Source organism: Theropithecus gelada, chromosome X (assembly GCF_003255815.1).
Source record: "Theropithecus gelada isolate Dixy chromosome X, Tgel_1.0, whole genome shotgun sequence".
NCBI lineage: Eukaryota > Metazoa > Chordata > Mammalia > Primates > Cercopithecidae > Theropithecus > Theropithecus gelada.
In genome coordinates this window covers 113,354,632-113,381,964 of record NC_037689.1, presented here as the reverse complement: position 1 = coordinate 113,381,964, position 27,333 = coordinate 113,354,632, and the positions used below count along the sequence as shown (strand labels likewise).

The 27,333-nt window shown below is 38.6% G+C and overlaps 1 protein-coding gene across 4 annotated transcripts in view; it reads right to left on the bottom strand.

Annotated features, from left to right (window-relative positions):
• Window positions 1–27,333, bottom strand: part of PLS3 (plastin 3) — an 87,311-nt gene that overhangs the window by 46,266 nt on the left and 13,712 nt on the right. For 2 of the 4 annotated variants that reach the window (XM_025373242.1, XM_025373243.1), the window contains exon 1: window positions 9,769–9,889. The exons of 1 other annotated variant lie outside the window; for it this stretch is intronic. The gene's annotated coding sequence lies outside the window, so the exon portion shown is untranslated. Of the gene's footprint in view, window positions 1–55; window positions 138–9,768; window positions 9,890–27,333 lie in introns of those variants that run through there. One more of the 4 variants, XM_025373240.1, reaches the window with a different exon arrangement.

Here is a 27,333-nt window from a genome sequence, read left to right as displayed (position 1 = left end):
TTTAAACTCAGCAGTTTTAATACTTATCAAAAATAAAACGTCCTGGAGTCTCTACACTTTTCTGAATTTGTTCATCTGCAAAGCACTTTAATCTGTCCCAAATTCTGTTTCCTCCCTAGCTCCTATGCCTGCCATTTCTGTAAAGGAAAAGGGAAAGCTGTAGAAAAAGCCAGCCCTCCTTCACTAAACATATAAGACACAGGAAAACAGATTTTCCAATAAGGGAATAAAACAAAAGCAAACAAAACCTTGTTTGTTTGTTTTTTCGTAAAAGGATATAGTGTACAACTGGGTATGAATTCAGGGCGTCACCCATAGAAGAATCTTATGCCTATGAAGTCATCCCTAATTACAGAGTTTGACTAACAATACTGCAATTATGAAACCACTCCACCAGCTCATTTAACTATACATAAACCGTGAACACAGATCTTTGCTGAGAAAGGTGTACCTACAACTACCTGAAACTATTACTCAAATTCTGAAAAGTATTTGAAGGGGGAGGGGTTGCCTATTTTATCTCCTAAAGCACTCACTCACTTTACGAATGCAGCTGACTGAATAATCTACTTATTCATCTGTGTCATTCAGTACCATGAGGTCCAGGTGAAAGGGAATGCACGTGGGAAACTCATCTGGGGGTAACCAACTTTGATCATAAACTTGATTTTTTTTTCTTGAAATTGAAAGGTAGCCAAAAGATAAAAACAGGATATTCACCATAGACTTCATCCCAGCCACTAGTATGGTAAATAGAATTGGAAAAGAGAAGCTCATCACTTAAATCAGAGATTGGGCAACACATACTTGAGCTCCTAAAATGAACAAGAAAGCAACAAAGAGGGGATAAAACATGGAAGAAATACATTATTTCACTATCAATGAAAATAAACCAAGTTAGCCACCACTATGTGTGAACAATTCAAGAATGATCAGAAAAGGGGTGTTGTCACCTTCCTCCATCCAAAACAGGCAGTGTTTTTGAACACCCACACTTTGCATACCTACCACCTTTACCAATAGAAACTGCCACCCTGCCACCTCCCTAGTTAGGTAAGTGAACAGCTCAGCACTAGTCTCTAGCTTGGATGGGTGTGCAATACTGTGGGCTAAAACTCACCTGTTCATACTATGATTACTAAAGCTCCAGTCTCATGTTTCCTAATGACTTTAGAAGATTCCCAACTTGAATGTCTACCACACTCACCCACTTATTTATTTATATTCATCAAGCGTTAACTTAAGGCTTAGTATGTACCAGGCACTGTGTTGGGTGCTCCAGATAGAGACAAATAGGATCCAAATTCCCTTCTTTCTGGAAGAGCTTACTGTCTAGTGGGGGAAACAGATGGAAAAACAAAAATACAACATTAATGCTATCATGCCATCATAGTCATATATACTAAGTGGTAGGTGTCAGGAAAGTTTTTTCCGAGGTGACGTTTGAACTCTGCCTTTGAGCGCAAGTAGGATTTTCTCAGACATCCCCAGTAACGGCATTCTCAGAGAGACATCACTCGTAAGGGTATTGTGCCTAGGGTTAGTGACAGACACACTTGCAGCAGCAGATCAGGGTCCAATTTGGAAGTGGCCAATGGAGAAGGAAAGTCAGCTAGAAAGATTCAAGTTAGCAAAGTCTAAGTGTCTCCAATCTAACTTACTGCCACATTATTTTCCCTGTTTTTCCTAACTCTTTCTCCTGCCAAATCAGGTCTCATTTTCAACTTTCCCACTTTCCTCTGTCTCCAGACTGCAGTTTGACCATAAAAAACAAAGGGAGGATCAGTCAACCTCCAATCCCTCTGGATTCTTGCCTTGCAATCTCTGAGATTCTTTCATCGTATCTGTTTATCACCTCATGTCTGGCCTACTCCAAAAGCTTTTTATCAGATCTGCCTGCTGTTCTGTCTTCCTCCAGTGCAATCTTTACACTGCTAACCTCCTGAAGAGTAGACCTTATAAACATTCCATACAAAAGAAAGTCCTTTTTTAGTATAGCATTCAAGCCCCTACACTTTTCTGACTTGACTTCTTGCTAATGTCTGCCTATCTTTCCAATGTTACTTCCCATTATATGGACTACACCCTTGAACCCAACACTCTCAAGAGACCTTATTCCCCAAACAAGCCATGTATTTTCCCACTTCTTCCACTCCCTGGAGAGACCACTGGGTCTCTCCAGTGGAATGCTCTTCACCCATCTATCTAGACACTTCAAAAGCATATTTCAGGAAGTATCTTCAGATTGTCTGCACCCAAGATAAAATTTATCTTCCCAGTAGTCTCACGGAACTGTGTTTCTTCTATTACAGCTGGTCCTGGATTCTCCTCTATCAGTACCTTTTGTTTTATCCTGGTCTCTTCTGCTTTTCCTGTCTCCCATTAAAAACTTCCTGTCTCTCTATCTGCTTCTCAAGGTTAGAATACCTTCCTCTATTTTTCCTCCCTCTCTATCCAAATTCTACTCACCCTTCAAGCAAGGTTCAGAAGCCTCATCCTCTCCCAAAGCATGTTTCCCAATGACTCCATCTCCCACTGATCTTTCACTTCAACTCCCATAGAATTTAGAATCTTGCCACAAAATTTAGAAATTTAATTATAGACTTCTCTCTATAGTTACATAAGTAGATATGAGGACAGTCTAGCTGGGACTTCCATTGTCCTACTTGGTTCAGTTTATCTACCTTCTTTACACAGATTCTTAAACTTAGTCAAAGAGAACAATCTTCCTCAGTAAAACAGAACCCTTCTTTCACAAATAACACACAAATACTTGTGTAATTCTTTGCTCTGCAAGTCTCATTTCAAGATTGTTTGTTTCTGGAGAACAGTCTAAACTTCACCTTTTACCCCCACTGCTGGATGTTGGTTACATAGGCATGGCTTAAAAAATACACCAACTGAGGCTGAGGGTGGTGGCTCATGCCTATAATCCCAGTGCTTTGGGAGGCAGAAGTGGGAGAGTTGCTTGAGGCCAGGAGTTCGGGACCAACCTGTATAACATAGCAAGACTCCTTCTCTAAAAAAAAAAAAAAAAAAAAGAAAAAAAATGTTAAATCAGCTGGCATGGTGGCCTGAGCCTGTAGTCCTAGCTACTAGGAAGGCTGGGGCAGAAGGATCACTTAAACCCAGGAGTTTGAGGCTGCAGTGAGCTATGGTTGCCTGCCTCTAAAAAAAAAAAAAAAAAATTAATAAATAAAAAATAAAAAATGAATAAAATACTCCAACCAATTGCAATGTTTAGAAGGTAGTGAAAATTCCCAGTATTCCCAATACCCAGTGATCACGGCAATGAGAATTTGAAAGTTGAGAGGTCCGTAGAGTTCCATAACTTCATTCCCTAAATTGTATTAGGGAATAAACAAGTGCCTGGAATAGTCGTTGACTTTGCCCAGGACACAAAGTTGTGAAGCACAATTAAAAAGATGTATTTCTCGGCCAGGCGCAGTGACTCATGCCTGTAATCTCAGCACTTTGCGAGGCCGAGGCAGGCAGATCACAAGGTCAGAGATCAAGACCATCCTGGCCAACATGGTGAAGCCCCGTCTCTACTAAAAATACAAAAATTAGCCGAGCGTGGCTGCACGCTCCTGTAGTCCCAGCTACTCAGGGGGCTGAGGCAGGAGAATTGCTTGAACCCAGGAGGTGGAGGCTGCAGTGAGCCGAGATCGGACCACTGCACTCCAGCCTGGGCGACACAGCGAGACTCTGCCTCAAAAAAAAAAAAAAAAAAAAAAAAAAAAAAGATGTGTTTCTTCAAGCATAGCTGGAAAAAAAAAAAAAGAAAGCAAAAGAATGTGTTGGAAGAAAGGTAATTAACTATTTTTTCCCTCTTTCCTTTTTTTTGTTTTTCTTTTTGAGATAGAGGTTTGCTGAGTTGTCCAGGCTGCAGTGCAGTGGCATGATTGCTGCAGTGCAGTGGCATGATCACTGCAGCCTCCAACTCCTGGCCTCAAGTGATCCTCCTGCTTTAGCACCTCCCACCCCCAGTAGCTAGGACCACAAGCATGCACCACCATACTTGGCTAATTTTTAAATTTTATTTATTTATTTATTTATTTATTTATTTTTTTTTGTAGGGACAGGATTTCACTATGTTGCCAAGCTGGTCTAAAACTCCAGGGCTCAAGTGATCCTCCTGCCTCAGCCTCCTAAAGTGCTGGTGTTACAGGCTTGAGCTGCAGTGCCCAGCCAATTAACTACTCTTCCCAGAAAAACAAAAATTAAGAGACTACGCATTGCTTTGCAGAGAGAAGGTACATGCCCAGTATAGCCTTTGGAAAATAACTTAAAAAGCTACTAACAAATATGACCATGATATCGAGAAATAAGAACAGTTGCCAGAAAATGCAGATAGTAACCCCCTCCAGCTAATACTAACTTGTTTTCATTACGTAAAAGGATAAGGGATTCACTTAAGCCTTGAACTAAAATAACCAAAACTTTAATTGTATAAAACATACAGAATATAGACAATTAGTTCAGTAAAGACTATACAGAGTTCTGAAAGTTATTTATTTAAAACATTGGTGTTAAATTGGCACTGATCATAAAACAGGCAACATTCTGAAAAAAAGCACACAAATGCTTACTTTTTCCTGACACATTCACTCCTATATATGACAGGCTTCTGCTTCTCTGTATTAATACTGCTTAATTTCAGCCTCCTGAATGCTAAGTATTGTGAACGACCCCTCCCATTGTATCAGTGCCAATAACTTAGTCTTAATATAAAACAAACACTCAAGTTATCTATGTGATTTACTTTTCATTTTAATATTTTTTTCCTTCAAGATTTTTCTCAAGAACAAGCGGCTTGGAATTTTGCTTGACTCATTTTAGAAAACTTTCAAGGAATCTTGGTAAAGGACTAATTGTAAACGCGTAAGAGGCTATATACATAATTTTTATTTAATGATTTGTTGCTCTGAAAGTCAAAATAAGGGAGTCAAAACCTAAATGCTCTCACATGTGTCATAGGTTCCTAGTCCTTAAAGTTTAGGAAAGGTTGAAGCAGAAGGAAAAGTGGTAGAGTGTCTTACAGTGCATTGATTCTAGCACATCAGCATTATTAAAAATTGCTGCTGCTTCTTTTTTTTAGATAGAATCTCACCGTGTCACCCAGGCTGGAGTGCAGTGTCATGATAACTGAAGCCTCCAACTCCTGGGCTCAAGAAGTCTTCCCACATTAGCCCCCTGAGTAACTGGGATTTGAGGCACGCACTACCACACCCAGCTAATTTTTGTATTTTTTGGAGAGATGGGGTTTTGCCATGTTGTCCAGGTTGGTCTTGATCTCCTGGGCTCAAGTGATTTGTCCACTTTGGCCTCCAAAAGTGCTGAGGTTACAGGTATGAGCCACCATGCCCAGCCAAAAATTGCTTCTTATAGTCAATGTGGCGAGCAAACATCTATGAAAGAAATAATCACCACGTATAGCAGACTTTACTTCGGAAAGTTTTTTTTCAGGTCTAGCTCTTCTGTTCATTCTACTTAATATTTCAGCTGCAAATGGTACAACTAAACAGAGGACATCATTAGGTACCCCAAATAAAATTGACAGTATTTTCTCATGAGGCATTATTATATACACTGATTAGATTGTATAGTATCAGGAACTACAGAATAAAGTAACTGGCTGATGGAACATAAATTTGGATATATTTAGCAACTGTGCTTCTACAATTCACATAGAAGGCAATGAAAATAAAAGATCATAGAACAAAACCGTATCATGTCAGATAACATAATATAAAATTTCAGGGATACTTGTAAAGTAACATGAAAAACCTTACTACTATTTCCATGACAAAATATGCTTCGAATTCCAAATCAATTGAGAAATGAACTTTAGAGGCTCTATCTGTGACTGAAGGCTAACTCTACCCTTTATCCGACTCCAAGTAGCTGCCTACCTATAACTATAATTTGGCCTTGGATATATCTAAAACCTTTAAGGAGACTTAAACATCAGTCTACTCTTTAATGTGAAGAGATGGCTCTGTTCTGCACGTACACTGCTCCAATAACCCCTGTGGATGCATAAGAAACATATAAAGGTTTATTAAGAAGGGTGCGGAAGAGAGATGAGAGCAGAAGAGTTATTTGCAAAGTCATGCATGGGGTTAGACTAAGCCATTTTAGCCCTCTTCTACCACTGTAATACCCACAACCAATTGAGCCATCTTCAATTTTCTGTTTGTATTATATTATATTACATTATATTACTATTATTAGCTTTGAGACAGAGTCTTGCTCTGTCGCCCAGGCTGGAGTGCAATGGCATGATCTCGGCTCACAGCAACCTCCACCTCTTGGGTTCAATTGATTCTCCTGCCTCAGCCTCTCAGGTAGCTGGGATTACAGGCCCCCACCACCATGCCTGGCTAGTTTTTGTAGTTTTACTAGAGACGGGATTTCACCATGTTGATCAGGCTGGTCTCAAAGTCTTGACCTCAGGTGATCCACCCGCCTCAGCTTCCTTAAGTGCTGGGAATACAGGCGTGAGCCACTGCGCCCAGCCTTTTTATATTATTATTATTATTTTGGGACAGAGTCTTGCTCTGTCGCCCAGGCTAGAGTGCAGTGGCTCTATCTCAGCTCACTGCAACCTCCGCCTCCCGGGTTCAAGCGATTCTCCTGCCTCAGCTTTCGCAGTAGCTAGCATTACAAGCATGCACCACCGCATCTGGCTAATTTTTGTACTTTTAGGAAAGACAGGGTTTCACCATGTGGGTCAGGCTTGTCACGAACTACTGACCTCAAGTGATCTGCCCACCTAGGCCTTCCCAAACGTTGGGATTACAGGCATGAACCACTGCGCCCAGTCTTGTATTATTTTAAAGGCGATGCATCATAGGGTCATAGTTGCTAACCAGTTCCTCCCCTTCCCCATATTCCTATAGCCCTTTTCAGCTTTCAGTGTGATTACATCTATTTCTTTCTCTATCTCCTCCATGAGCCTGTGAGCTCCTTGAAAGCACGGTTGGTATCTTATTTGACTTTGTATCTTGGTTCACAACAAGCACCTTCCAAATGTTTGTTCAATAAATAAACTTCCATGGAGGTGAGTAGGGAAAGTGCGCAGACCTACACATCATGCAGGCTATATAGTCCTCTCACGTGGTTTTAAAAACACATACTCTATTGGAGAAAGCTATGAACAAAATAGTCAAGATCAATAACGTCCCCACATTCTTCACATCCAATTGGCCTGTTATCATGCCTTAACTACCCTTGTTCAATACTTCAAGATACTACAAGACTCTTCAAGATGTTTGTGACCTGTCCTTTGAATTTAGCTGAAAATCAGACAGAAATAAATCTTTTCAGAAGCAGTTTTCACTTTCAATCATTTCGGCATTCAAGCAGCACATTTAACCTTTACAGTCATACACATCATGCGTACATCATGTTTTGACAAGCCTGCAATTTATAGATAAAAGATAACATTTAGAAGTAAATATAGGGAGTTAAAGACCAGCCTGGCCAATATGGTGAAACCTCGTCTCTACTAAAAATAAAAAAATTAGCCGGGCGTGGTGGTGGGCGCCTGTAATCCCAGCTACATGGGAGGCTGAGGCAGGAGAACTGCTGGAACTTGGGAGGTAGAGGTTGCAGTGAGCCAAGATCAAGTCACTGCACTCCAGCCTGGGCAACAGAGTGAGACTCCATCAGAAAGAAAAGAAAGAGAGAGAGAAAGAGAGAGTGAGAGAGAGAGAGAGAAAGGAAGTAAAGAAATACAAATTGCCCAAAACTAAAGGTCTACTAACATTTTTATTGTCAATATTTTCAATATATACAAGAAAAAATAGCACCAAAAACACCCATAAACCCATCACAGATTCTACATTTATCCAGATTTCTCCACATTTGCTTGGTTCATCTATTCTCTCTTCCTGTCCTTTCTTCTCCCTCCCTCCTTCCCTATCTGTCTTTCTTCCCTGAATTACTTTAAAGCAAATCTCAGAAATCCTGTGATTTCATCCCTACATAGCTATTAAGAAATGAGTTCATTTTTTCTGGAAATACCTCTATTCTGTGCTATAATTGATGATTAGCTAGATTCTAATTGATTTTTTGTTTTGTTTTGTTTTCAGTCCAATATCTATGAGTCACTTAACTCCCAAAGGGTGCCCAATCCTGTGTCATTTCCTGGAGGAATATCAAATACCTCCATTTTAGGTAAAAGTTTCCTTTCCTTTTTTTTATGCTTAATAAACAAAGATAAGATCTGAAAGCAATGGCTATTTAAAAATAAATTAATACATAGCTTTTTCTAATAATAGAAATATTCAATTCAATTTGGTCCGATTAAAGACATCATTTAAATGTTTCTCAGGCAAGAATTTTGCAGCTATTTAATGCAAGTCTTAATTATGGTCTAAAAGCCCCTTTTCCTGGGATGAAGAATACTATTTCAAACCCAAAGGCGCAACAAAAAAACAGCTCTCCCTCCCCTAGCTTCAGAAAGCTAAGGTACATTAACTAACTTCTTAGATTGAAATAGCCCACTTTTCTTTTAAAAGGTCTAATGTCTTCCATACCTCCTAAGTAAACTTTTACATCTACCCCAAAAATCTGAATAATTTATGGTAAAATAAATCTGCTGCTAATGAAATTCATTAATGTTCATGCCTAAGAAGTATTTCCAGTTTCCTTTCTTACGAAAATTAACATATGTTGGAGTGAAGCCAAGGGCAACTTTCAGGGATATGTGTGTGGGGTGTGTGCGTGTGTGAAAGACAGAGAGAGAGAGAGAGAGAGAGAGAGAGAGACACTAGGCAAGATCAGACTAGTTATCATGCTTCCTTTCAATTTAAAATAAAAATGCCATAAAATATTGTGACCTACAACTCAAATCACTATATACACTACGCAGAAAGCTATCGGCAAGTCACTGAAAATGCCTCCTACAGTGTTATATACCTTGCTTATATGTTAGCAAATACAGCACTTGTTCATTGAAAAAACTGGTTTGTTTTGTTTCATACTTCACTTTTTACTTCATATGCGTATACTAAGTACAACCAGTCCAAGAGGTGATTCAACTCAGAGTGAGGATTGACTATATAACTAGCTATACTTCCCTTTGCTGGAAATATGGGGAAATTAAACTTATATGACAACCATTTGATGGAAAATCTTGATGTATCCGAGCACCAGAAATCACTATTGCTACCAAGTACCAATACCATCAAAATTTAATCACCAGTGATTTTTATTATTTTGCAAATTATAAACATTAAGACAACTGTTTGATTTAACCCACTTAGGAAGAGTAGAATACTAATTTAATCATGACATGTTCTGTCATGACAGCCAACTCAATCTCCATTTTACGTAATTTTGAAAAACCATTTAACTGGGATCAAAGGCATTTGAAATTCCTCCCCACCACAAATATAGACAATAATTTCTATATTTAGTGTTTTAGATACTTAACTTGATAAATACAGCTATATAATTAGGACTTCAAAACCCATTTTTAAAAAATATAAACTCCCTAAACAATCTCTGAATAAAGACAAATACAGAATACACACAGAACAGGTTAGAATCTAAACTTCAAAATTTTTTCTTAACAAAAATTTTATTCTAGTTGAGTAAATAATATTTTTTAAAGTGACTCCAAATGCTTAACTACACAAATAAACAACAGGAATTTCAAGCTTTTTAAAGTAAATTTCTGCTTAATCATTTAGTATTTAAATTTAGATTTAGTAATCTGAAAGTTAGAGCCTGTCAAAATAGTATTAAAATAGTTACCCGCTGAGAGCAAACTTGGTTCTTTCCTTTCTGGCAGCACTGATAGACAGAACCTTCTCCCACGCCCAGAAAAGCAATCTGGAAACCCAACATTCTTCTTACAATTGCAACTTTAGAGAGCAAGTCACAACACTTCCTGCTAGAAAAAGAGAACACCCTGACAAAAGAATGATACAATACTTACGAATCCCCTTCCTGTCAGCCTGGCAGTATTTTGCCGAGAATTTAATAAATTCTAACTTAAACGCAGCATTTAAAGAGAAAAGTTTTCTTTCTTCTTCTTCTTCTTTTTTTTCCAAAATCATACAAGGACTCAGGGGAATTTAAAGTTAGTTCAGGTCAAATAGCTACAACCCATATACCTATTTAGAGTTTGAACAGTAGCCAAGTAACCTGCTTATTTTAGAACACATGGAACAGCTTCTCCCCAGTGCCCAAGTCACTCGTCCATAGTCAAGAACATTACTTGCGAAGGCAAATTAACTCTCAGGCCACTCACTTACAGTCTCTATTATTCATTTTCATCCATATACAACATTTACACCCCATATGCTAAGGTGGTGTAGCATTTATTTCAAGTATATACATTTTGATTTATGTCAAAAATGTAAGCTCTTCTGTGCAGGAACTATATTTTCTGCTGGCATAGCACACGGGAACTAAATCAACACTTGCTGAACTGAACACTTTTCTAACTGAGAGCCGTAGTAAAGAGGTCTAGAGCCAGATTGGGTTCAAATCCTGGCTCCACACTTTATCAACCATGCAAATTGCTTAAAACTCTTCTGCCTCTATTTTCTCATCCCGGGATGAAGATAAGAGCAACTCCATCATATCACAGTTCACTATTTTATACATGGTTGTAAGGCTTAAATGATTTAATATGTGTCATAAATTTAGATCAGAGTCTGGCGCATGGTAAGTACTAGATATGTGATAACTGCTCTCATTATTGAAATTTGCCTTTAACTGGTCTAGCAATCTAATCAGTGAGTTGCTAAATTAAGCAACTGGTTAGTTGTGAGTGTCTTTTATGAGAGAGAACAATCAGTTGGAGCACTGGGCTAGGCTGAGGAGGCCATTTCTGTACTGACATAGGGCAAGTTAATAATTTGAAAGGAAATGCAGCACAATGAAAGCATCAGGGTCTTAGGAGTCTGACAGACCTGTAAGTCTGTGTGACCCTGAACAAATTACTTAGCTTCTCTGAGCTCCGGGTTCATATCTATAACAATGGAGCTATTCCACATATTTCACAAGGTCCACATGATGACCTAATGGGAAGATATAAATATGTAAGAGTGTTTGAGTCCAGCAAGGTACACAGTAAGTGGCAGATATTATTATCATCTGTCTCGGATAAAGCATGCATAATGCCATCTGCGGCTCTATTCTACCTCATGAGAATGAAAGAAAGACAATAGATACTCTAGTCCTTCATAAATAATATACAATAAAGTATTTTATAATAGCATACTGAACTCTCAGCATAAGGAGGTGACTCACAGTGTGGTCACCTGTGAAAAGGAGCCCTCACTGGATCGTCCCCATTATGAGGCAGACAGTGTTCCCCTGTCTTCATCACTAACCACCATCAGCAGACACTGGGTCACATTTTGTGTCCTTCATGGAAGTGCTTTAATTTATTTCACCAATCACAAAACCTTCATGAAATATCAAAAGGCAACACAATGCAGAAGAGAAGGAATATAATGGCAGGAGTCAGAGGACATGTTTTTCCATCTGTCCTTGTTGCTGACTCACTATGTGAATGAAGCTTCTTCAACTTTTCTGAGTATCAAATTCTCCATTTCTAAGCATAGAACTATCTGCCTGTGTCCTATCAGGGAATAGTAGGTAACTACCAAGCATTTTGAGCTACTTTGAAGAGTATGTGTTATCATTCATTTTTCAGACAGAGAAAACCGGGGCACAGGCAACTGCCTCAAGTAAGAAGACAGTATCAGTTTAGACCAGAAATGTTGGGTTTTCCCCAGCCTTACCTTTTCTTCAGCCACACCTGTTGCCTCAAACCACTGAGATGGGTCTGTCCCAAATGCTACGTAACCACCCTTTTCAGATATGTAGCAGTATCATTGAGGAAACTAATGTTTGAAATATGTAATTCTTCATTTTAGAAAACAGCTTTCTCTCGTTTCAAGTTTTACAGGTCATTATAACAGTGCTACTTAAAAACTGTTTCTCTGACTTTTCCTTTCCTGGTCATCTGGAATATTTATGCTCTCCAGCTTTCCAAACTCCAAGGCTAATCTTCGATCAGCGTGATCTGTCAACACCGAGTTAACTAATTCTAAAGTCACTTCACCTTAATATAATAGCATCTATTTCTACTGCAAAACATTGTAGTTAAAGTTCTAGGAGTCGATATGCCCTTCAAAAGGGCACATCTTCTACTTAGTAAATGCTAGGTGTAGGACATAGAGACAGTTTTGGTTTGTTTTTTTTTTTTTTTTGAAACGGAGTCTTAGTGGCGGATCGCGGCTCACTGCAAGCTCCGCCTCCTGGGTTCACGTCATTCTCCTGCCTCAGCCTCCCGAGTAGCTGGGACTACAGGTGCCCACCACCACGCCCGGCTAATTTTTTTGTATTTTTAGTAGAGACGGGGTTTCACCGTGTTAACCAGAATGGTCTCGATCTCCTCACCTCGTGATCTGCCTGCCTCAGTCTCCCAAAGTGCTGGGATTGCCCGGCCAGTTTTTTGTTTCTTTTCTTTTCTTTTTTTTTTTGAGATGGAGTCTCGCTCTGTCACCCGGGTTGGAGTGCAGTGGTACGATCTCAGCTCACTGCAACCGCCGCCTCCTGGGTTCTAGCTATTCTCCTGTCTCAGTCTCCCGAGTACCTGGGATTACAGGCACCTGCCACCATGCCCAGCCAACTTTTGCATTTTTAGTAGAGACGGGTTTCACCATGTTGGCCACGCTGGTCCAGAACTCCTGACCTCAGGTGATCCACCCATCTTGGCCTCCCAAAGTGCTGGGATTACAGGTGTGAACAATCGCACCCAGGCTAAAAGACAGTTCTACCTCACCACTAATTTAACAAGTTTTAGCATGTGACCCATTTTGTAAACTTCTATCTCACTCACCATCTGAGGTGTGTGTGGGTGTGTGCGTGAAGGGGGCGGTAGGGAGCGTGTCTGTGTATGTGCACGTATGTGAACAGGATCTCGGTTTTTACTATGGGTAATGAATACTGGTTTGGGAATGCAAAATGGTGGCAAGGGTTCTGTAATAAATTCTACATTCCCATCAACAGGCCGCAGAATGAAAACAGCTTTTAAATTGCATCCCAAATTCATCAAAATGAATGCTAAGGAAAGCCGATGGAAACCAAATTCTCACTCTCATTCTCTCTAGATGTTACAAACAGAAACCATAAAGTTAAGAGTTCAGGCTGGGCATTAAGAGTTCAGGCCGGGCATTAAGAGTTCAGGCCGGGCCGGGTACGGTGGCTCAGGCCTGTAATCCCAGCACTTTGGGAGGCTGAGATGGGCGGATCACCTGAGGTCAGGAGTTTGAGACCAGCCTGGCCAACATGGTGAAACCCCATCTCTACCAAAAATACAAAAAAGCCATATGTGGTGTCGTGTGCTTGTAGTCCCAGCTACTCGAGAGGCTGAGGCAGGAGAACAGCTTGAACCCCAGAGGCAGAGATTGCAGTGAGCAGAGATTGCACCACTGCACTCCAGCCTGGGCCACAGAATGAGACTCTATCTCAAAAAACAAACAGAAAGTTAAGAGTTCTCACACATGGACTTGTGGACACACTCCCACCCCAGGGTGGAGAAAAGAGGCACACCCCAAAAAGTTATAGGAGTTTCACATAAGTATCAGTGGAATATGTAGCTGTAACACAACAGCCAGGCATAGTATTTTTAAAGTCTCTTAAAACTTTCATGCAGACGTCCTGCTCTCCACCACACCCAGTACTAGGTATACTTTCCGTGTGTGACACGTACATTGGAGGCCTCTCCCCCTGTGCTTAATGACACACCTCAACAACACTCATCTATTTTCCTTTCATGAAACAGTTTTTTTTCCATCTTCATGACTTATAAAAACAAAGCGAACAAACAAACATAGTGAGTGAAGCATAGAAGCAAAGGGATCTAACATATAAAACAGGCAACAAGTTTACATTCAAGAAACTACTACTGTAATTTTGGGACAATATTGGAAAGTTTAGGAAATTCATACCAGGCACAGCATTAGGTATATAAACTTGTTGCATGGATGTGTCAGTTTTAATAATCAAGTCATTTATGTAACTTTTTTTTCATATTTTGGGAAAAATAAGTTAGAATATATCTTAATTTCAATATTCTGGCCAGACGTGGTGGCTTGTGCTTGTAATCCCAGCACCTTGGGAGGCAGAGGTGGGTGGATCACTTTAGCCCAGGAGTTCGAGAGCAGCCTGGGCAACATGGCAAAACCCTGTCTTTACAAAAATAATACAAAAAAATTATTATTTTTTTTTTGTATTGGTGGCTGTCACCTGTAGTCCCAGCTACTTGGCAGGCTGAGGTAGGAGGATAGCTTGAGCCCTGTAGGTGAGCTGTGATCTTGCCATTGCACTCCAGCCTGGGCGACAGAGCAAGACTGTCGCAAAAGAAAATATAAAATTCAATATTCCAAGGGCTGTCTCCCTGATAGTATTTACTAGCTCTTTATTTGTGTAACTAAGTAATCAAAATTTTAAAATAAATAAAGAAAAGGTCAAAATACATCGAACTACACATGGGGAAAGGAATGAATTTAAACGTCATACATGTTCAGTTCATAGCTAATAAAAACATACAAAGGAATAACTCACATGCTCTACAATTTTCTATACTGAGGGTCTCTCTCTCACTTAAGAAAGAAAAGAAAGGAGAGGAGAATAGGAGAAAAGTGGAGGGCTGGGGCAAAGGGATAAGGGGGTAAACAACAACAACCAAAAACCCAACTCAGCAGTTCCTAAACTTTTTGGCCTCAGGATCTGAGGATCCCAAAGAGCTTGGTGACACATGGGTTACATCTATCAGTGTATCTGTCACATCAAAAATTGCAACTACGAAACTTTTAAGATATTTATTTGTTTAAAAATAAGAATAAGCCCACTACATGTTAACATAAGCTTTTTAATGAAAAATAACTATATTTTCAAAAAAAGTGTAGTGAGAAGAGTGGCATTGTTTACATTGCTACAAATCACTTTAATATTTAACCTAGTACAAGAAAGCTGGGTTTTCATATCTGCTTCTGCATTCAATCTTTTGCAATGCCAGTTTTGGTTCCAGTGTATGAAGAACATCTGGCCTCCTACAGATAAACTGTTGTAAAAAAAAAAAGAAATATTTTAAGAGGCTTTCTAGATACTTACAGATATTCTTCAATACTACACCAAAACTCGAGAAGTGGTAGTTTCTCAAAGGTTGGTTGCAATGTAGAGTCTGATACAATATCAATGATTTTTTCAAAATCTATTGGTCTGTCTTGCACTTAGAATGGGCCTTTTACCCATGCTTGATTTTGTAACATCATGCATTAGTCATTTGGAAAAATATTGTTTCATTAAGTTATGCGGGTCTTCCAAATGCTGACACACTTCATTATACAAACTAACAAATCATTTTCATTAATTATACTGTCGATTTCATTAGAAAAGCCTAAGTATTGATTGGATAAAATGGTGACTAATGCAAGTTCTCAAAATTTTGAATTTTGCTTGAAAGTTCTAATTTTAGCATTGGCAACAAATACTCTCAGTTGTTTCCCTTGCAGTGATAGGCACACTTGGTTCATTTTTTTAAAAAATAAAGTATCTGTTAGATACTTGGGTTTGAATAATCAGTTAATTTAATCTTTCAAAGTAAAAATGGTTGTCCTTTTTTTTTTTTTTTTGAGATGGAGTCTTGCTCTGTCGCCCAGGCTGGAGTGCAGTGGTGCGCTCTCGGCTCACTGCAAGCTCCGCCTCCCGGGTTTACGCCATTCTCCTGCCTCAGCCTCCTGGGTAGCTGGGACTACAGGCGCCTGCCACCACGCCGGGCTAATTTTTTGTATTTTTAGTGGAGACGGGGTTTCACCGTGTTAGCCAGGATGGCCTCTATCTCCTGACCTCTGATCCGCCCGCCTCGGCCTCCCAAAAGGCTAGGATTACAGGTGTGAGCCACCGCACCCAGCCTGGTTTTCTATTTCTTAAAAGGCAGCTAGTTTAGCTCACAACTCAAACAGCTGCACAAGTACTTTCCCTCAAGACAATCATCATATATCCATATGCAGCAGAAATACTTTATGGGTACGTCTCATCTCATCACACACAGTATTAAAAAAGATGCATACCTGAGAATTGAGATTTAATAAAATTATTTTTTCCTGCTTCATCAAGTACATTTGTAAATGAAACGTATAAGATTTTTTTCTAAAGGTGATGGTATGGTGCTGAGGAACACAATGGCTATTACTACAGTGTGGGGCCACTATCTTGATTCAACAGCTTTACCCACTACTGCTTTTGCATCATCAGTGCAAATGTTAACACAGTGAAAAAGCAAATAACAATTTAGTTTTATCATGAAAGTAATTTTAACTCCCATGGGCCCATGCGCCACACTTTTTGAAAACTGATGCTTTATTCAGTAATATTTATGAAGGAGCCATCTAATTTTAGAGACAGCAAACCTATAAAGTATGCAGGTTTTAACAAGAATTTTCAAACTGAAAATAAAATTAACAAAATTACATATCTAGGTTTTAACCTGAGTTCTGTACTTTTGAACTGTTAAAAGAAAAAACACCTCTTTAATATCAATTCAGGTGAGACAAAAATCTACAGCTTATCTACTTCAAAGCACATTTTGCTCAATCAGGTTCATGTCTAAAAGGCATGACCTTATCATGACAATCATAACATAACATGTACAGTGTTGTTTAGAAACTTTTTTTTTTTTTGGAAATGGAGTCTCACTCTGTCCCCCAGGCTGGAGTGCAGTGGTGCAATCTTGGGTCACTGCAACCTCCCATTCCCGGGTTCAAGCAATTCTCCTGCCTCAGCCTCCCAAGTAGCTGGGATTACAGGCGCCTGCCACCACACCTGGCTAACTCTTTTTTTTTTTTTTTTGGTATTTTTAGTAGAGACGGGGTTTCACTATGTTGGCCAGGCTAGTCTCGAACGCCTCGGCCTCCCAAAGTGCTGGCATTACAGGCGTGAGCCACAGCGCCCAGCCTGTTTAGAAAATTTTAATAAATTTTTTAAAAGATTAAGAAAGGAAATATATGTTACAAGATGAATTAACATCCTACTCATACACAGCAAATTAGATTTTTCTTGGCAGGGTGCGGTGGCTCACGCCTGTAATCCCAGCACTTTGGGTGGCTGAGGAGGGCAAATCGTGAGGTCAGGAGTTTGAGACCAGCCTGGCCAACAAGGTGAAACTCCGTCTCTACCAAAAATACAAAAAAAAAAATTAGCTGGGCGTGGTGGCAGGCGCCTGTAATCCCAGCTACTTGGGCGGCTGAGGCAGGAGAATCTCTTGAACCCGGGAGGCGGAGCTTGCAGTGAGCTGAGATTGCGCCATCACACTCCAGCCCAGGCCACAGTGCAAGACTCCATCTCAAAAAACAAACAAATCAACCAACAAACAAAAAAAAATTTTTTTAAATTTCTTCCTGCTTATATAAAGGACTTGGGATTTTGGAGAGCAAAATTAAATTTCCTGGCTCATATTTATTCAATAGATAAACGCTGATTAAGCATCTATTCTGTAAAAGGCACTATACTAGTTGGCATCAGGAAATATGAGGATTTCTGCAACATGCTTTTCATATCCTCAAGGGACTCAGAGTGGCTGTGTCTATATATATAATCAATTCCCTAAAATGGGTATAATGCTTCCACTATGACCTTTCTAAGGAATATTTATGTTATTACAAAGTACAACTTGAGCCAATTGAACTGGAAGTCACTATAATGCAATTTTAAGAAAAAAAGAAAGGGAAATGGTGTATGAAAGAAAATTAAAAAAGGAAACAAAAAATAAGAAATGAGACTTTCCCTAGTTTCCCTCTATATAAGGAAATGAACAAGAGACGTGAGCAAATATGGGCATGACCACATCATTTTTCCACCACAACCCATCATCTTATTTCACTTCAGGACAGGAACCATCATGTCATCTCCTTTGAGTCAGCTCTTGTACTACTCACATAGGCAAAAATAACTGAGCAATATTCATTTTCCACAAGGAGCATTAAATACATTTAAGTATTCTATAATTTTTCAAATGACAGAAGATAGTTTTACAAATGCCATGATTTTACATTAATTTCCAGGGCTACTAGGTCCTTTCACCACCTCCCCCAATGCAAATTAAGCCCACCCTCAAGAAGAAATCCACAAGTTAAACTAGTAACATTCCTCAAGAGGCCTAAGTATAACACTGATAAATGAAAACTGAAAATGATCATTGCAGAATAAAATATTTACTTTACTTATCAGCTTCTAGCTTCTTGACCTAGATTCCAAACAAAATGTCATTTTTTTTCGTATTCAAGCTGTAGATAGTATGTGCAAAAGTTCTCAAAACTCATTCAGTGAAGATCTTTAAAAGTTGAATGATATTTAATGATAGCATTAAATAATTTTAAATTGTTCTACCATTTTAATATGTAATAAGCTCTACGAGGGCAGTGATTTTTTGTCTGTTTTGTCCAGCAATCTATTTTCAGCTTATAGAACAGTGCCTGTCATACAGTAGGCACTCAACAAATATTTATTAAATGGATGTATGTGGAAGACATTGCATCCTAAAGGAATTAACTCAGTGTCATATATTATAGTGGTTTATTTCATAGTCAAGAATAAACTTTCAGCATTTGTCTTTTTAATGCAAAGCAGATAAATAAGGATAAAAGGTATCTACTCTTGTTCCATTGGCTAACTGTATAAGATACGATCATTCCTGAAAGCTAATCTGGCCGAACACATGGTGGGTTACATTTTCTAACAGCACCAAATCCATGCTCAGATTTGGCAATTGAAACGAATTTCTAAATTCTGCACCTTTAGAAAATAAATTCATTTGAGAGAAAAGAAGTGGAGTGGAAAGTATAAAGAACTCTCAATGTATCAAGTTTTTCCTCAAACTTGCCACACACACCCTCCCGCAAAAAGAAAGAAAAATATCTCACTGTCAAGAGTCAAAACATCACTGCTTTAGCTTTCCAAACTTTAAACAACTACTTTTTGACCTCACAAGGAATAACAAAACCTTCAAAAGAAAGAACCGCTTTAGCATTTCCTGCCAGCCTGCCCTAGTCTAAAGATTAACCTTGTCAGTTTTTAGGAAGACATATAAAATCCCCTTTAAATGACTAATTCAGATGAAGTAGTAACATGAAGCCATAGCTTTTAAGACGCTGGCTTCTACTTGTTACCAGATGTTGCCATCACTTCAAAGTGTTAAATACATCCATGAAGAATTTCTGATATATTTGCGTGTGAAATATTTTCTGACTTCCACTGTTATCGTGGAGTCACATTCATGGAGAAAAATTGTTGACTTGCTGTTTAATAAAACGACCTTAAGATTCCATTGTTCACTTTGAGAGCCACTCTATGTCAGTATAATTCTTCCATGTAATTCCTGCAAGCACATATATATATACTTTCAAAACACAATACAAATTAATTCCATTTCATTGGGAGTTTGCCATGAATGGCCTGCTTTATACTTCTTTTGAATTTGGGGTGGGAGGGAAACTTTCACAAATAGTTCAGTTGAAAAATCCAAATTTTTGCATGTGTATACTTTTGGTATTTCTTTTTCAGACAAGTAGACTGTCCTGAGCTTTACATAATATAAGTTAGAGTTCCTTTGCCAGGTGTAATTCATCTATTCCACTATACTTTCTGTTTCTGACCACCACTATTCTCTGATTAATTTCTTTGGCTATGTTGCCATCAAGGTTTTATTCGCTTTTTTTCTTTCTTTCTTTCTTTTTTTTTTAAAGACAGAGTCTCCCTCTGTCACCCAGGCTGAGTGCCGTGGTGCAATCACAGCTTACTGCAGCCTCAACCTCCCCCAGGCTCAGGTGATCCTATCACCTCGGCCTCCTGAATACCTGGGACCACAGGTGCATACCACCACACTCGGCTAATCTTTTTGTGTTTTTAGTAGAGACTGGCTTTCGCCATGTTGGACAGGCTGATCTCAAACTCCTGCCCTCAAGTGATCTGCCCGCGTCGGCCCCCTAAAGTGTTGGGATTCAGGCGTGAGCCACTGCGCTTGGCCCATTAGCTTAATTTTCAAAAAAAATGTTTAAATCTCCAGAGAGAGTTTAATTCAGCAACAATGGTTGCTATTTTCTACACATAATAGTCATTGTTAAGTCTGGCCCAACACAGAATCCTGAACACAATGTAGATTTATCCTTAAGATTGGCTGCAAAAATACCATGGTCTCATAAAGTATTAATAGTGATATGCCCTTACCATTCCAATGTATGGGAGCTTCACTACAAACTTTGTTTATTTTATTTCTACTGAGATGCCTCAATTGTATGACTTTGAGGAGGAAATCGAATCCATAAACACAACACTATGCTGGCTCAGATTACTACAGACTGGATTGTAACTGACCAATCTTGCTTGTTTGGTGTTTTATTTGGCAATCTGTTACCTGGTACAGCTAAAGTCTCATCATAATGAATTCTGCCACAAGTCAAAAGCTTTTGTGGTCTTCACTTCCTAAAAATCATACTGTTAGCAAAAAGTCACCTATACATGAGTAACCAACCTCTTCCCTCTCCCAGATTATTACCTCAGAAATTGGCTAAAGCAATTAGCAGAGTTCTTTTGATGAGGCAAACTGTCCTGGCTCACTAGCTGAGAATTCACTGCTGGAGAGAATGAGTTTTTAAAAGTCTTTCACTAGACAAAATAAATTTTAAAATACAGATAAATTAGATGTGAAGAAACAAATCTGGATATGTGTTTACAATGAGTACCATTATATTGCATCTTCTTTAAATCACACTGTCTAAATTATAGTTTTGCATTACCTAAGCAGGGTTAGGAGTAAGTGGGAAGTAACACATCACTAATATGAGTGATGGTAAACTTCACTGTAATGATAATGCTATGAGCCAGATGCTATAACTTAGGGAATTTTTCATTATAGAAGTAGTTCTGGCCGGGCGCAGTGGTTCACGCCTGTAATCCCAGCACTTTGCGAGGCGGGTGGATCACAAGGTCAGGAGATCGAGATCATCCTGGCTAACACGGTGAAACCCTGTCTCTACTAAAAATACAAAAAAAAAAAAAAAAAAAATTAGCTGGGCGTGGTGGCGGGCGCCTGTAGTCCTAGCTACCCAGGAGGCTGAGGCAGGAGAATGGCGTGAACCCGGGAGGCGGAGCTTGCAGTGAGCCGAGATCGCGCCACTGCACTCCAGCCTGGGCCACACAGTGAGACTCTGTCTCAAGAAAAAAAAAAAAAAAAAAAGTAATTCTGCTACTGTACTTTGGACTCTGATTTTCGATTTCCTGCTAAGTCTAAACACTCAATCCCACATTCATAATGTTATAGACCAACAGTTATACACTTTATTAAACAATAAAGAGCCAATTTAAATATAAATAGGATGGAAAATATAACTGGAACGTTGTGTTTTGCGCCTACCACCCTGAATCAGTAAGCAGACAGAAAAGTGGAAAAGCTTTATCTTCAGAAAGCAAGACAGAAAGAAAGCATGATCTCATTCAATTTTCCCTCACCCAAAACCAACAAAGTGACATTTTCTCTTCAGTTCTTCTTCAATCCTAATCCGTTTGATAGCCTCCCTCTTTTTTTAAATACCTGAAAGTAAATTTCTGAGTGTTCTTTTAAATTAAGAAGTTTATCAGATGCTTTTTGTAATTTAAGATTTTATTTTGCAGAATCAACGACCAAAGCATGAGAATACACAAATGTTTTCATTTAAAAACTTTTGACTTACTATTCATGAATTATATCCCAAACTCCATTACCCTAAATTTCAACTATTTAGTAGCATATTCCATTTTGCTCTATGGGGAGATGAATTTGTTTGGGATAATAGAAAAGGTAAACCATACTTTCCTTAAGGCAAAACAATAGGTTTAGGAATCTTATTAACAGCCTTATAAATCTAATGGTTGGTCTTAAAAATTCCAGAAGTAAACCTTCAAAAATTTTTAAATTCAAAAACCTATTAGTGATTTAGAACTTGACAGTTACATACCTAAATCAAAATGTGTCATTACTTTGAAAAACTTCAATTTTGTCCATTAAAAAAGTCATTCATGTTATGGCTGAAAGGAAACTGCTGGCTGGGCATGGTGGTTCACACCTACAATACTAGGACTTTGGGAGGCTGAGGCAGGAGGATTGCTTGAGATCAGGAGTTTGAGACCAGCCTGGGTAACTTAGTGGGACCCTATCTCCACACAAAAAATTTAAAAAATAAAAAAAGAAACTGCTAATTAATATTCATTCAATAATTTCAAAATCATAAAAATACACATTTCTTCAGAAAATAAGAACTAGCGTTAGACTTTGTAAGGAACTAAATTGTTTTCCTTAACAGAATTACCATTTTTAACTTTATTAACATTACATATGCAATTTCAAAAGTCTAATTCATTAATTCAATTCCTCTCAAAATCCTAGAACAGTTTTTGTGGTTATAGACAAGCTTCTTCTAAAAATTAACATAGAAAGGAACAAGCCTTAGAACATCTAAAACTGCTGAAAAATAAGGTGAGTAGAGTCTAGGATGTTGACGCTGCAGTGAGCCGTGATTGTGCCACTGCACTCCAGCCTGGGCAACAGAGCAAGACCCTGTCTCAAAAAATGAAAGAAAATAGGTGAAAGACAGGAACAGACATTTCACTGAAGAGGGTAAACAGATGGAAAATAAGTGCATAAAAATGTTAAACATCATTAGCTATTATGAAACTGAAAATGAAACTATAATGAGCTATCACTCAGAATGGCTAAAATAAAAAACAGTGACACCACCAAAGGCTGTCAAGGATGTGGAAAAACTGGGTCACTCATACATTGCTGGTGGAAGCACAAAATGGTACAGTCACTCTGGGCAAACACTTTGGCAATTTCTTATAAAATTAAACATGCAACTCTCATACAACTCAGCAATTGCACTCTTCTGGCATTAATCCCAGAGAAATGAAAACTGAAGTTCACACTAACACCTGTATACAAATACTTGCGAAAACTACAAAACTGGAAATGGCCCAGATATCCTTCAATAGGTGAATGGTTAAATAAACTTTGGTACATACACACCATGGAGTACTATTCAACAATGAAAAGGAACGAGGTATTGACATACACAACATCAACTTAGGTTGAATCTCTAGAAAATTATGCTCAGAGAAAAGTTAATCTCCAAAGGCTACATATTATATATCACTCCATTTATATAGTATTTTTAAATGACAAAATTATAGACATGGAGAACAGATTAGTGGTTTCCTGGGGTCAAAAATGGAGGTCAGGGGAGGAAGGAGGTGTGTGTTGTTATCAAAGGGCAATAAAAGGGATTCTACTGGTAATGAAACTCATTTGCATCTTGTCTGTATCAGTGTCGACACTGTGGTTTTGCTATTGTACTACGGTTTTTTAAGAGTTTACCACTGGAACAAACTGGGTAAAGGCACACAGGATCTCTATGTGCCATTTCTTACAAGTAGGTGTGAATCTACAATTATCTCAAAATATAAAGTTTAATTAAAAAATCTAATTCAGAATTAAACACAGAATATAGTATAATTAAATTAATAGGGAAAATAAAGAACATTTACTTGTATTAATTCTATATCCTGCTTTAAACATTATTCCCGCTTTATCTTTTTTTTTTTTTTTTTTTTTGGTGCAGTGGCACGATCTCTGCTCTCTGCAAGCTCTGCCTCCCAGATTCATGCCATTCTCCTGCCTCAGCCTCCTGAGTAGCTGGGACTACAGGTGCCTGCCACCAAGCCCGGCTAATTTTTTGTATTTTTAGTAGAGACGGGGTTTCACCATGTTAGCCAGGATGGTCTCGATTTCCTGATCTCATGATCCGCCCGCCTCAGCCTCCCAAAGTGCTGGGATTACAGGTGTGAACCACCGCGCCCGGCCTTATCTTTTCAAAACTTTTTTGACATAACTTCTGACACAATATTCTTAGCATATATAGTCAGTGCATGACTCCACTAGAGTGTTTGATCTGAGTGAAAGTTATTTTTTTCTGTTCAATACCAAAATAAAAAGGAGCTGTCATAAAGGAAAATTTCAGGGCTGAAACACATCAATGTGTGATGATTTAGGTATCTTTTATTAGAAATATTTTTTACTTGTTCAAGTGACACTTCTCCCAAATATTCACACGGATACTCCTTGATTTCCTTCATATCTTACCTGAAATATCTCCCTCTCAGTAATGCCTTCTGTGACCACATATTTTGAAATGGCAATACCCTTCTTCCCACTTCCTATTCCATTAGTCTTACTTTTTCTCCATAACACATTAGCATCTAATATATAAAATCATTGTTTATTTTCTGTCTCTCCCCTAGTAGGATGTAAGCTTCATACGGATGGTGATTTTTTTTTCTGTTTCATTGACAGCTATAATCCCCAGTGCCTAGAATATTATCTGACATATAAAAGCTGCTCGGTAAGTACCTGAATAAGTGTAAGTACCTGAATAAGTGAATGAACAGATTAATGAAACAGACATTTTTTTCTAGGCAAGGAGTAATACAGAGAGGAAAGACTGACTCTGAGAATGATAAAATCCAGTTTAGAAGAAATCAGGAGTGGGCCGGGCATGGTGGTTTACTCCTGTAATCCCAGCACTTTTAGAGGCCGAGGCGGGAGGATCACTTTAGGTCAGGAGTTTGAGACCAGCCTGGCCAACATGTCAAAACCCCATCTGTACAAAAAATACAAAAATTATCCAGACGTGGTGGCACACACCTGTAATCCCAGCTACTCGGGGGGCTGAGGCATGAGAACTGCTTGAGCCCGGGAGGCAGAGGTTGCAGTGAGCCAAGATCATGGAACTACTCTCCAGCCTGGGCAACAGAGCGAGATTCCGTCTCAATTAAAAAAATAATCAGGAGTGATAAACCCTACAGTGTATATTCAATATACTGGAATTAGAATTTTCAAAAACTTTTGTATATATTACATACAATATAGGAAACTCTTTACAATCAGTGTTTGGGACTGGAATTTTGTCATCATATGACTACTTTGGGTTGAAGATGACCTAGAAAATTAGCTTACCACTGTAAAGCTATTGCTAATGCATTTCCACTAGCTAAGGAAGAGCTTGTCAGACTCAAAGCAAGTTGCTTTAGTTATAGGTGATATGGGTTTCAGAGAGTTCATGGTAACTTTATTGAGATAGCATTTGTCATTTTGTTAATCTCTCTGAAAGAAATTAAGTGTAGATACAAACTGATTCAGGGAAGAGGCACTGCTACTAAACAAAGTTGACCCTGGACGTGTAGTTTAAATATATAGTGAGAAGAATGATGGATCAGTTCCATTACTACAATCTGGGTCTCCAGTGATGGTGACCTGATCCTCCACCATTGTCCTGGACCACTCTAAGGTAAGGCAAGCCAAAATCCGACTTCAGTTGCCTCCTTTGCAAAAATCAGTAGGTAGATTAGACTCAGCTCTTCAAACGATGGCACACTGTTTTATTTATGTTAGTGTGCCAGGCACATTGTTAATAATTAACAAAGGCCTACTAAATATGTAAGAAGTTCTAAATGGGACTCCAGAAAGTTGCACCTTTTTTTTTTTTTTACTGAACTCCAGCCCACCTTTCTCAGCGAAGTCTAGCCTTTCCTAAAGGATCTGCAAGGTTCTGCCTGCCCATAAGAGTAAGGAGACTGGATCCAAAAATTTCTCTGTGGGTTGAATCCAGAAAATAATGACGGAGTAAAGTTCTATGAGTCATTAGCTGTTTTGACCTGGTGAATCTGGGGTCAAGGGTGCTTAAAAGAATAATCTGAAATTGCAGGCAATTATTTTATTCATTTTTTTGAGACAGGGTCTCTCTCACCCACGCTGAAGTACAGTGGCACGATCACGGGATCAAGCAACCCTCCCACCTCAGCCTTCCGAGTAGCTGTGACTATAGGCGCATGCCACCATGCCTGGCTAATTTTGTTTTATTTTTAGTAGAGATGAGGTCTCGCTGTGTTGCCCAGGCTAGTGTCAAACTCCTGAGCTCAAGCGATTCTCCTGCTTCGGCCTCCCAAAGTGCTGGGATTATAGGCATGAGCCATCATTTCTGGCCTGGTGATTCTTCTAATCATCTTTTTACATTCCTTCATTCTCATATTCACCCCAAAAGGTCAAAAGATAAAGACTCCCTCAAACTTACTGTCAAAATCCCTAAACGTAAAACACTAATGTCTTCTAAAAAATATCAAGTGTTAGAGGCTAATTTACTTATCATTATGACCCTTTATGAGTTTTGAATTGTGTTTTATGTGGATATATTTCATACTTGAATAGTAAATTTAAAAGTAAATATATTAGCTGTGCTCAATAATGCTTTTGGGTTGATTGAAACCATTGCATTTCAAAGCATTTATCATGTACTTCTGCACTCCTTAATACTGTTTGCCTTTGCTCCTTAGTGTTCAAAAAATGTGATTAAACAAAAATGTCTATTGTTTTTTGCTAAATGTCTATTATACAGTAAGTTTTAGAAAAGATGATTATACAGCATTTACAGGCTTTCTATTATTCCAGTATAAATACTCCTAAGGAAAATGTTATTGAGAACAAGTCGATGATAAGCCAATAAGCATCAGGAAACAAGAAAAAAATAGCTAAACTTAGATGGAAAAATCAGTACTGCTCAATCAGAGCAAGGATTTATATTAAGAGCACAGTAGTAATAAATGAAATGTTATCTTGTCAGCACCACCTCTAACTCATTAGCTGACTCATGGGTAGACACTTAATGTTTGCATGTCCCATTATTTATGATAGCCATAATATAGAAACAACCCCAAATGCCTATCGATGGACAAATGGATAAACAAAATATGGTATACAATGAAATATTATCCAGCCATAAAAAGGAATAGAGTACTGATACTTGCTACAAGGTGTGTGAACCTTGAAAATCTTATGCTAAGTGAAAGAAACTAGTCACAAAATACCACCTATTATATGACTCCATTTATATGTAATATCCAGAACAGGGAACACAATGGAGACAGGAAATAGTTTAGTGGTTGCTTAGGGTTGCAGGAGTAGAGTGCTGTGGAAGGTGTTAGCTAAAGTGTATGGGGTTTCTTTCTGAGGTGATGAAAATGTTTGAAAATTAGTGATGGTTGCATGTATCTGTGAATATACTAAAATCTATAAAAATAGATGGTATGACATTATATCTCAATAAAGCAGGCATAAAAGTCAAAATATTAATAGGTCCCAATTTCCTCTTTGACTCTACAGTTTAGCAGTTCTCACAATGAAAACTCTATCGATAACATTCACTCATAATCATTCAC